Here is a 12,494-nt window from a genome sequence, read left to right as displayed (position 1 = left end):
AGTAATCCTAAAAAAAAAAAGCTAGATGCATTACAATCTGATTTCAAATTATACAACAAAACTGTAACAATGAAACAGCATGGTAGTGGAGTAGAATAAAGGACACAAAAACCCATATAATCACCATGTGATTCTGGACAAAGGTGGCAAAAATATACATTGCAAAAAGTTTTTAATCAATGGAGCTGGGAAACCTGAACATCCATTTGTAAAACATTGAAACTAGATCCCTATCTCATCCTGTATAACAATCAATTTGAAATGAGTCACAAACCTAAGTATAAGGCCTGAAGCTTTGAAACCGCTAAGAAAATAGGGAAGTCATTTGAAGCCTCAGGCTAAGACTTCTTGAATAGCACATGAAATACTAGGAAGAATCAAGAACTAGGAATACATCAAATTTAAAAGTTTCTGTACAGCAAGGGAAACAACTAACAATGAACAACCAAACAATGCAATGAGGAAAAAGTCTTTGCCCACTCTTCTGTCAGATGATTAATATCTAAAATATGTAAAGAACCCAAAAATCTTAGCACAGAAAAAGTTTAAACAACTCAATCAGTAAATAGGCAAATGAACCAAACATAGTCTTCTCAAAATATAAAGTGAATGGCTATCCTTGAGAACGCAAATAAGGAAATACTGGCAAGGACTTGGGAGACAGAGACACTTTTGCATTGCTGGTGGGAATGTGAATTAGTACAGTCTCTGGAAATCAACACAGAAGATTCTCAAAAAATTTAAAATAGAGCTACCATTTGATTCAGCTATACCACTCCTTGTACAGTATATATTTGAAGGAATTATGTAAGACACACTAATAATGCATGCATACCTCTGCTTACTGTAACACAATTCACAACAGCCAAAATATGGAACCCGTCTACATGCTCATCGACAGATGAATGGATAATTAAAATTGTGATTATGTATACACACACCACAGAATATTATACAGCCATGAGGAAGAATGAAACTCCATCATTTGCAAGAAAATGGATGAATCTGGAGACCATCATTCTGGATTTAATAAGCCAGACTTAGACGAATATTGCCTGTTCTCCGTAATACATGGGATCTAAAAAATAGATTACAAGAAAGTAGAAGGAAGACTTATTAGACAAGAGGGAGTGATTAAGAGGGAGAAGGAGGGGACATAAGGGGATGGATAGGAGGAATTTCCCATGCAAAAAGGGGAGGGCAGGGCATGGGTCCTTGGGGAGACGAAAATCATCAAATCTCTATGCATGCATCACCCTGCCTAAATGAAACCCATTAATCTGAAAATCCAGTTTAAAAAAAAAAGAAACACACAGAAGGAAGAGAGAAAGAAAGAAGGGAAGGAGGGAGGTGTTTGAGTAGCAAATGTCCTTGAATATAGGTATGCGTTTTAGGGAGAAACGATGCTGGATTACACCAGGCTGAAGAAGGTACTTGATGGGGCTGGGGATTTAATTCAGCGGCATAAGCAAGTGCACGGTGGTGAGTTCCATCCTAGGTACCAAAAAAAAAAAAAAAAAAAAAAAACAAAGTACCTGAAAAAATGTTGGAGAGGAGAAGGTTCAGGATAGAATGTATTGTTTCAAGCAAAAAATCTGCTCTAAGCTGATCCTTCAGGGAAAGCACACACTGAGGGAGGGGTGACCTGTCTGTCAAAAATGAGACTATCATGGGGACATCTAAAAACTGCTGACCTGTTTCAGGACTTCAGGGCAGCAATTGACAGAATGAAAATGTAGACACAAGGGGCTGGGGATTTAGCTCAGCGGCATAAGCGTCTGCCTTGCAAGCAGACAGTTGTGAGTTCGATCCTCGGTACTGATAAAAAGGGAAAAGGAAAAAGACAAAATAAAAAATAAAAAATAGAAAATGTAGACACAGGAGAATCACACGGTGTGGCTTCCAGCATTCCCCCACCTCACTCACTCAAGGTGAAGCCAGGAGACTCTAACTGAAGCCTCATCACTGGTACTGAACAGACAAAGGAGGAAAGCTGAAAACAGGCTCTTGTTTTATTTCCCGCCTCTCTGGCCTCTCTGTATGGAAGGTGATCGTAGGTGCTCATTATCTGTTGAAACCGCTCTTGCTTTCTAGGCCAAGACTTGTGGAACATTTTGCACGGATAAGAAAAACAGTTGCTTAGTCACTCCCAAGTGGATGAATGTACCAAGTTCCCCTAGGCTCTGTCCGGCTGCCTCCAGGGGACAATTACTGTTTTTGTTGTTTTGAGCTTTGCACCTCAGTGACAGGCAGTCCTAGTATACACGTAATTTGGCCAATATTTAGAGGAGCCGTGTTTAACAATAAGCTAAACTCCAGTGTTGCGGCGTGGACGAGTCGGGCCGAGAGCATCAAATTCAAAGGGAGACGGTCTTTGTATTCCAGGACCGAATATGCATGCCATAGGTGTTAGAAATGATGGAAACAGGGAATTTCCTTTTAGGCACAAATCGATGATGACACGATGATAAAGTCGAGCCGGGAAGAAACGGGGTAGAATCTATTTATTGACAGTGCAGACAGTGGTGGGTGTCCAGGGTTCAGATTTGTAGCCAACTGGTGTACAATTAGACAAGGATCCAAAGAGAAACGGAAGGGAAAGAAAACGAAGTGATGAGTAAAGAAGAGAAAATAGAAGCAAAGTGTTTGTGAATGAGGGGAAGAGGGGTTGGAGGGATGGTAGGGGAATAGGAAAAAAAATATATCATGTACAGGCACAAATTCCCTGTGATGGATGCGGTCATTATGTGTGTCTAAAATGTGCCAATAGACATAATTTTAGAAAAAGACTTTTGACATACCAAATCAATCAACAGTCAACTGTACATTCACTAGAAACCAGGGTATCTTTACTGGTCACTGAGACAAAATACCTGATGCACAAAGCTGGGAAAGGAAAAGTTTATTTCTTACAGTTTTTGGAGGTTTCAATCCATATTTAACGCTCCAAGGCAGGGTGGCATGGCAGGACCGTAGTTCATGGTGGCTGCAAATCAGCAAAGAGAGCGAGACGAACCTTCTTCCTGCCATTACATCACATCCTGGCTGCACCCCTAGGCCAGTGGAGCGCTCACACCCCCAATCCAAGTGTTAGACAACAAGCCAATCACAAATGCATAACGCCAAGGAATGAGGCCTGGGGGCCACCGACATAAACCATGACACATGGAAAAAGGGGGGCACTGTGAAAACTAACTCAGTATTTCCATTTTAGAGACCTGAGATACACGTATACACTTCAGCTCCCGCTCATGGTGAGGATAGTTCCCACTTTTCTATAAGTTGTTATTCTAGGTGTGTCGTATGTAATGTATCATGATTTTCTCATAGGCAACTCTGGTCAATATTAGTACTGTAGCTCCTTTATTGAGGTAAGCAAAATGAAATACAAGGAGTTAAATAATTTATACAAGGTTACATGGGTAAGTCATGTGGAAGCGAAGGTTTCTTTCTAATCAGCGTGAGCCTAAAACCTCCTCTGGGCTCAGATATCATTACCAGCAGAGGCTAAGGATGACAATTTTGAGTCGGTTCTATGCACCTTGGTGACTTAGAGACCCTGTCCCAAAAAACCAATAAAAGAGGAGAGGAGCAGGAGGGGCCACGCTCAGTGCAGAGGTCTTGGCGTTGTCTCTGGCACCACACACACACACACACACACACACACACACAGGAAAGGCAGAGGAAAGTTCAGAAGGCAAAGCATATTATTTAGTACACGTGTACAGCTACTGGTTCACATCTCCTTCCCCCAGTGTTCTAAAAACCCACATTAATATTTCTAATTACAAACCGCAGTGACAGACATGCTCATCACCACAATTTGAGTTTGGGTAGAAGGTAGTTAATTATGAAATGGTTGGCAAAAGTAACCTAAAATCTGGAGAATATTTAAGACGATGTTGGTAGGAGAAAATCACAAGGTAGCTGGTGAAAAGAAAACTAGGAAGGCGGGGGGTGGTGAGGCAGCCTGTAATGCCAGCAGTCGTGAGGCAGAGGCAGGAGGATTGCTGTGAATTTGAGGTCAGCCTGGGTGATGTGGTGAAACCCTGTCTTGAAACAAAGACAACCAGAAAAGACAAGATGGCCAGAGAAAAATAAGACTTTGTTTTGTATTAAGAAAGCAAAATATTTGGAATATTGACATGAGAGAGATAAAAACCAGGGAATTAGACAACAGATGTCTCAGGATTGGAATTAGCTCACAGTGGTTCTGGATGGACCGACAGATGAGGTTCTGGATTTAAGACCGAGATTTGCCATTTTTGAGGAGTTATCACTGGCAAATTATTCCAGTATTCATCTCTTGAATATCGGCAAGGTGCCTGCATGATCTAAATGCTGTGGATATAATGGTAAATACTACTAGACAGAATTTCTCCCCTCACTGAAATTTAAAGTTTCAGGCAGGGGCAGACCACCAATATTTAACTTTCTGCAGTCCATATGGTCTCTGCTGCAGCTATTCAACTCTGGGAGTATAGTGCCAAAGTGGCCAGAGAAACAAATGGACACAGTTATGTCCCATGACAGTGTACTTCACAACAAACAAACAAACAGCTTGTGATAGAGCAAATTTGGCTGGTAAGCTCTAGCTTGTGAACTGCTGGTCTAAAGGAGGAAACAGACACAAGCCAAATGTTTATGCGGATGGTAGCATGTACAAAGGCCCTGTGGCAAGACAACCCATGAAGTGTTAGGGGGACTGGCAGAGCAAGTGAGGGGGAAAGTCACGCGAGCCAGGCTGGTGAAAGGAGGAGGGGCAGACCTGTAGCATCTTGCAGAACCCTGAGGTCTTTAATCCACCGTACTAACAATTGATCATCATGGATTATTTAAGCAGGATAATGACATGATTAGATTTGAATTTTAAAAGTTGTCTCACTAGCGCGCAATGAATCAATTAGATTAAATTTCCTTTTATAGAACATAGGGATGGATACATTTGTCTTACATAGCAGACGCTTCGCTGAGGTGAACAAATTACATGAGGTACATACAAATGTTTTGTAATACATGAGTGGTGGAGGAAATGACATTATGGTATTCTATAGAAGCAATTCCTTGAGCAGGTCTTTTGAATTTGCTCTGTGCCCAAAGGCAGTTATGAGCTCCTGAAAGAAATTCTTTTGTTTACACTATCAGACTTCCTTCTCCAGGGCAACTAATCCTCGGGGTGCTCACTAAGGAGAAGGATTTCCCTCACTCCTGCAGCCTCTCCTCTCTCCCCTCTCCCGAGCACATCTGAGCTGCTGCGGGCAGCCAGGCTTGGCTGGAAACCCATGAAAATCTACCAAGTATAAAAACTTCTTGAGAATGAGATGGATTCTGGAGTGTCTTCGCCTGAGAAGCAAGATAAAGACAATTTAGTGGGTCAGTCCTTTTCTTCCTTTGTGTAAACATACTAAGCAAAATGAGGGTTGAAGCATTAGAGTTACAGAGTCAGCATGAATTATACTTATTGAAATTGGATTCCATGTCACCTAGCATCTAGTATTTTTGATTTATCATTTATTTGCTACTTGCTTTTTTTTATTTTGAAACAGAATTGTTTGCAGTTTTTTGTCATATTCCATAGCAAATATGTGCTGAACAAGTTGATTTTTCTGCATCTTGGAGTGCATCAGATGACACTATAATTTAAGACGGAAGTTGATTTGAACTTTGTCATGTCTGATAAATGGAGAAAAGCTGAGAAAAATAAAATTTGGCCCAGAAGTACCAACTACTGCACTTGATACTAATGACTATTATGTTTGCTTTTATTTTTTTTTTAACTTTTTATCAGTACCAGGGATAGAACTCACGACCGCCTGCTTGCAAGGCAGGTGCTTATGCCGCTGAGCTAAATCTCCAGCCCCTCTAATGACTATTATGTACAAGAAAACATTTTCTTTGAATTATATTTTTAAATTTTACCATAATTCTGAAGTAGACCCTTTTATAATTTCATTTGCAAGATGTGAAAGCGTCTTACAGAGATAATAAGCTTGTTGAAGGAACAGAAAGTTATGGTAATATGATGGTGTATGAGTGTGATCTAATTTGTGCCATATACTTCAAGTTGTTAATAAGTCATAGTAAACTTTGAAAATTAAGAACCTATTTGATGCTATTCATTTATAAAAGAAAAAATTGTATACAGAAGGACATTTACCTGAATTGGAAGACAATGCAAGTGGAAAGTCTTTTCAAGAGTATCCTTCATCTTTTTAACTAAGAAGTTCCATGAGATAGTTTAGTTTCTGTTTTAATAGATTAAGATAGCAGCTCAGCAAATAGCATGTTTGAAGCTACCACATCAGTGAGGTGTTTGAAAACTCTCATTCATTTTCTTGATTTTGAATTTTTAAGAAAAGGAAAAACTTTCCCTGTCACAGAACAAAAAGAACGGAAACTGGGCTTGTATTTTACAACTTGATCTCCAGTGCTTTGAGAAGTTTTTGAGAGATGCAATATTGACCATCCTTTGGGATTTGAGGAATTTGCCCTTGCCCCCTCCAATTCAGATACATTAACAAGACAATGTTATTTGTTCTTTAGACATCTCAGAGAATCTGAGAGAATTAGATAAATAGCAAAGTCTGTACCACCGCCAGTGAAGTCTTATGTGGTAGCGTGCAGTCAGGTACTGAAAGCCTGTTTAGTGCATCCCTAACTCCAAGTTAACCCATTCACAGGAGTAAATTAGAATCACCTGGCCCATGGGGGGATCTTTACAACATGGAAATGCTATCAATCAGGGTTCCCCTACCCCACAGAAACCCAGTTGTCAAACATTTGCTAGCATATCCTTATTAGCTTCTGATATTCTCTTTTTCCTAAATAAAGTGAAGGGAATTACAATCCAGATTGCCTATGTTATAGATGTCCTTGTTAACATTACTATGCAAAAGAATCTTTTTAGGAAACTTGTGGAAAGGTAGACTCCTGGTCCCTCCCCCTAGAAATTCTAATATTCTAGGTCTGGCTGAGCTTAAGACTTTTCATCCAAACCAGCTCCTAAAGGGTTACTGAAGTTATCAGACTGAGACCACACTGTGAGGAGCGCTGTGATTTTCAGCAATTCTGCACTTTCCTGAAAACTGCTCTTTGAAGTAAGCCCTGTGCTTATGTCAGGGAAGAAAAACGAGGAAGATGAATTAGAGGTTATGAAAAGATAGGGTTTACCCCTAGGGTTTACGTTAGATTTTGTTTGATGCTGAAAGTCCTTGATTCTCTACAGAAAGAGCCAAAGAGTTGCTGAAATATGCTCATAAGACTGGAGGTGGATAGAGGGAATTGTTATTTTTCCCAACCTGGGGAACACGACTGTCCTTGCTTTACACCTTTTATTTGCTTCCTGAGAAGGATTTGTTCTTTCCTTTTCTAGAAACACAAAGTTTTTTTTTTTTTTTTTTACTCAATGTGTTTGTTTTTATTTTAAATTTACTTTACAAATTGTAACAATAACAAAAATTAAGAAAATTTGGAATCACAAACATCAAAAATTAAGAAAATTCAGAACGACTATATTTTTATCACTCGGAAATAACCACTGTAGGGCCTGGCCTGATGCTGTACATCTACAACCCAGCATGCAGGAGACTGAGGCAGGAGGGTTGCTGAGCACTTAAGGCCAGCCTGGGTTACATAGTGAGTTCGAGTCCAGCCTGAACTATATGATAAGACCCCGTCTCAAAAAAAAAAAAAAAAAAAAAAAAGGAGAGACAAAAATAACCACTATTCATATTTTGAATAAACTGTTTACTAGTTTTCTACCATGATTTTCCCATGCTTCCATAAACTTTAAAGAAAAATTATTCAGAATATATTGTGTGTGTGTGTCATGCAGGGTTCGCTTTATGATTCCTTCTCCATTGTTAGACTTCAGCTTGCTTTTTATTTACCGATGATAACACTCTCATGAGAGTGTTTGGGCATCAATCTTTATGGTGCTGCTGGGGGTGAAAGCCAGGGCTCCGTACACACCAGGCAAATGCTATACACTGTGTCACCAGCCCCTGGGCATGAGTCTGGAGGCAAAGTGTTTGTGCATGCTGTTAGCAGTCTGTGATTTCAGACAGAGGATTGGAAGTGAGTGGAGCGTGGGGATGGAGGAGAGTGATGCAACAGCAGATTTCCTCTTTATTTTCTTTTCCTAATGATGTGGGGGAGAAGGTATAGTAAGGCAAAAAGTGCGAAGGAGAAAATGCAGGGGCATATGGTTCGCGGGTTAATTGAGTCCCCTGAGAGAAAACGGGGTGTCATCTGATGGATCATTATCTCCACACAAGAACATTCAAAGAGATCCAAAAATCTATTATGCTGCCGAGCCTCGCTCTGAGACTTCAAAGTGGGGGAAAGTGTACCCCTCCTTTGTTCTTTTGCATCCACTCTGGTTCAGGAGGGGGAGATAAAAAAATTAAGACGCCTGCTTTCCAAGGGCTAACAATTTACAGGAAAGACAAAAGTTAGCTCAAAGTGACACAGAACCGTGGAGAGGTGTGACAGTTATAGAAGATTAAAAGAGGAGCCCCCAAGAGTAAGGCTGAGGGACAGAAAAACAGGATCTAGAGAAGATGAGGACATCTGAGCTGAGCCAAGGGCAGGACGGATGACAGAGGAGGATGTAAAATGTGGAAGGGGGCCAGGGAACACATGGGTCTGTGCAAAAGAAGTACAAAGTCACAGATGGCTTTCTGTACCATTCACACATGTCTTTATCTGCGAGTCTCTGCGCCTGTAGTGGCGATTATCAAAATTGTCTGTCACTAAAAACCGAATGTCTCATGTGCTGAGATCCCGGTGCCTGGCCTGAGCGGCAGAACTGGGAGCTGCTGCTGACTTCAGCTGCTGGAGACAGGAGTCATCTTGGGAAGCTGCTGGGCAGGACTTTGTGGTGGGGGTGGTGGGGTCATTGCCATAAATTAAGACCCGCAGTGGCTTGAATTGTGTTGATAACACTTAAAGCCTTAAGCTGAATGCTGGGTATAGGTATCAAAGGTGTTAATTTTCCAACTTTTGAATGTTCTTCCTCAAAATATACCTTAAGTATTTTTTTAAAGGAAAGGAACGAATGATAAAAAAAGGTCTCATAATATAAAGTAGGTTGAAAGTTCACATAACACCCATCATCACTCGGAAGTGCTAATGTAAATCTGATTGTTTGGAAGACTCAGAATATTGGAACATTATACTTGAAGGTTTATCATTAATGATACAATCATCATCCAGTTCTGATTTAGTAGTTCTGCAAAGGTATCTCTATTTTTCTTTTTTAAGGTTCCAAATGCTATTTCAAAGAATTTATAGTGTCATTTGTCAGATGGCTTTAGCAGGAAAAATCTTCGGGGCTCTAAATACTTCACTGTATGTTATAGATTTCCTGCACACACAGAGGAGTCATTATCCTGTGGAGAAAGAGAGCAGGCCAGTGATTGCCAAGGGGCTGAGGGGAAGAGAGAGTGGGCAGAGGTTGCTGAAGGCAAGGGAATTAGTCTGGAGTAAGACAGTAGTGATGACTGTACGACATTATGAACATACCCAAAGCCACTGAATTATACAGCTTCAAACAGTCAATGTTATTTTATATGAATTATAAGTTCAATAAATTAGCAGAGAATAGTTTACTTGCAGTTGTTTCAATACAGACTGAATCAACTCAGCTGAGACAAAGGATGGTAGGGGTTTTTGTTTTGTTTTTGTCTTTTTGAGAAGGGTTTCCCTACACAGTTCAGGCTGGCCTCTACTTCATAGTGATCCTCCTGCCTCAGCCTCCTGCGTGCTGGGATTACACATGTGCACCACAATGGCTGGCCAGAGGTGGCTTTCTTTGCAATATCACATACCTTATATATTTACAACACCAATGACTTGTTTGTTATGGCTTGTATCTAGATGTCCCCTACAGCCTCATGTGTTCATGGAAGGACTTTTGGTAAGTGACAGGAGTGCTGGATGGGATGTGTGCCACCACACCCAGGACTGGCAGAGATTTAAGATTGAAACGAGCCACCAGAAAAATCTTGTAGGATATTGGTGGAGAATCATTTACCGCGTGTGCTTACTAATGTATTTCTCTCCCATGTTCATGGAGGAGGTAGCTTTACAACTTGGAGAAAGGTGTCTATCCAAGTTAGGCCTTATTTTGTACAGAAACTGGGAGACACAGGCTGATACTTGTGTTCTAAAGAATAGCTTCCATGTCCTTGAGAAAGATCATGTTGGGTTATATAACTGGAAAAGATTTGCTTGGAAAGATTCAAACATCAAAGGGACCTAGAAAGAATCCATGAGCTGGGTGTGGGGGATGTGTGCCAATAACCTCAGCCTTCAGGAGGCCAAGGCAGGACTGATGTGTGTTCGAGGCCAGCCTGGGCTACATAGCAGCTCTCTCTCAAAAAAATGAAAGAAAAAAGAATTCACAGTGACAAATTTTCTAAAGAACATGGTCCAAGAAGAGGGGCCTAGAGTCAGAAAGAAACCTGTCAAAGACTGAGTCAAGCTGAGGGCTCTAAGGCCATCTTGGTCAAAGCTCCCCTCGGGAGAACCCCGGGCCATCGTAGGATGGTGAGAAAGCCTTATCCTATGGCTTGTGATTCCCATGCGTATATTATTTTCTAAAATCCTCAAATGAGCTATTGTTGCTATGCTACAGAGCAGGAAACCAAGATGTGAGCAAGTTAAGCGACTTGTGAGATGACATGTGACTTCAAGGTGGAGATGTCTGGGTCAGAATTGCCCAGGCCAGCTGACGCTGGGCCTGCCTATCATGAGCCCTGTGTGCCTGCAGGCTGGCCCTACAAGGGCTTTTAATCTCTTCTTCTGAGAGAGTGGAGCAAGCTGTAAAGTTTTCATCCTCAGCACTAGCTTATATACTCTGGTTTTTATGTGCATTATGTCATGTGTGCAGAGCACAAGTTCAAAGTGCTTGGTTTGGGAGTGACCAGACTGTACATGAAGATACTGCTCTGACCCACAGCCTGCAGCAACTTGCAAAGCCCCTTATCCGGAGTCAACAACCCAGGCAGGCAGCCCCCACAGGTCAGATTTGCAGGAGGCAGATGCCCCTCGCTAGTGACAATCCAGGAAGTTAAACACAGGCTTTGTAAGAACCAGCTCTGAATGGCCAGGATTTAATTAATGACCTATCACCTCCCTAGGGCCAATCAGAGGAATCCAAATTCACCCACCATCTATCCCACAGAACACTCTGCTGCTGGTCAGCCTGCCTGCAGCTTCTCCACACCCACGACCCCCGGAGAGCGCTTGGGCCCTCTGATTTCTACACTGTTATTTCACCACCGCTGTGCCTGCTTGACCAGGAGTGATGCTGGCCAACTGTTTGCCACAGCAAGTGCTGAGTAAGCCGCATTTGTTTTCCCATTTGACTGGCCTTATTTATTTCCACAGGCGCAGTGTGCACAAGTGTATATAATCAATACCGACATGTCCAGGACCCCAAAAGTCTCTCTTGTGTTTCCCAGTTAATACTTCAACTACCATAACCCCGCTACCCAGAGATAGCTACTCCCGTGACTTCAGTTACAGTAGATTTTGGTATTGAATAAATCATATACTCTACATCAAACCTTCCACATGGAAATAGAAAGTAGGTATTCTTGGGACTGGCTTGTTTCACCTGATGTCATATCATGAGATTCATCCATATTTTGCCAATGGCAGTAGTTTTACTTTTTATTTTTATTTTTTTGGTACCAGGGATTGAACTCATGACCTTGTGCTCGCCAGGCAGGCACTTATGCCAATAAACTAAATCCCCGGCCCCAGATGGCAGTAGTTTTGTCCTGCTGCTTGCTGAGTGATATTCCTTGGTGTGGATATACCGCAACTTTAATTATTCATTTGACTGTTGATCGGTTTGGTTGACTCTTCACGTCTTGCCTTTTATGAGGAAGAGGGCAATAAACATTCTTGAACACGTTTTTCACTCTCCGCTCATCTCCCTCAGGTATTATTTACCACCTCAGCTCCACTGATTCAAATAGTAGCTGTGTGTTCAGTGTTAGGAAATATTTCTGAGCAGGTTTTCAGGGGGTTCTATTAACATGCACTCCCAATATCATACCTAAGTGCTTCAGTTTCTCTATAATGTTGTTAAAACATGGTACAATTAGTCTTCAATGCTTTCTGTGTTAGTATCTCAGTTGTGGTTTTCATTTGTATTCCTCTGATGCATAATGTGAATCATTTTATTCTAATGTTTTAAAATGTTATAATACCTAAATTACTTTTTCTGTTAAAAAAAGAAATGGTTATGATAATAAGATCTATGATCAAATATTGTGCATAGTATTACATTTAAATATCATTGATTGAGTAAAAATTGGAAAATAAATAGCTAAGTCACTTAGCCTGTTTTATTCACTGTAGTTCTGCAGGGAGCTCTTCCCAGTCCTCATCTTGCTCTGGGAAGTTTATATTTGTAATCCCAAGAGCAAGTTATTTGAATTCTAGTGAGCTCATTCCAATCCAGCATTCCAGTATGACCC

Source organism: Cavia porcellus, unplaced genomic scaffold (assembly GCF_034190915.1).
Source record: "Cavia porcellus strain 051 isolate PalLab524CR breed Dunkin Hartley unplaced genomic scaffold, mCavPor4.1 scaffold_21, whole genome shotgun sequence".
Taxonomy (NCBI): Eukaryota; Metazoa; Chordata; class Mammalia; order Rodentia; family Caviidae; genus Cavia; species Cavia porcellus.
Note: the sequence above shows the minus strand (reverse complement) of the source record.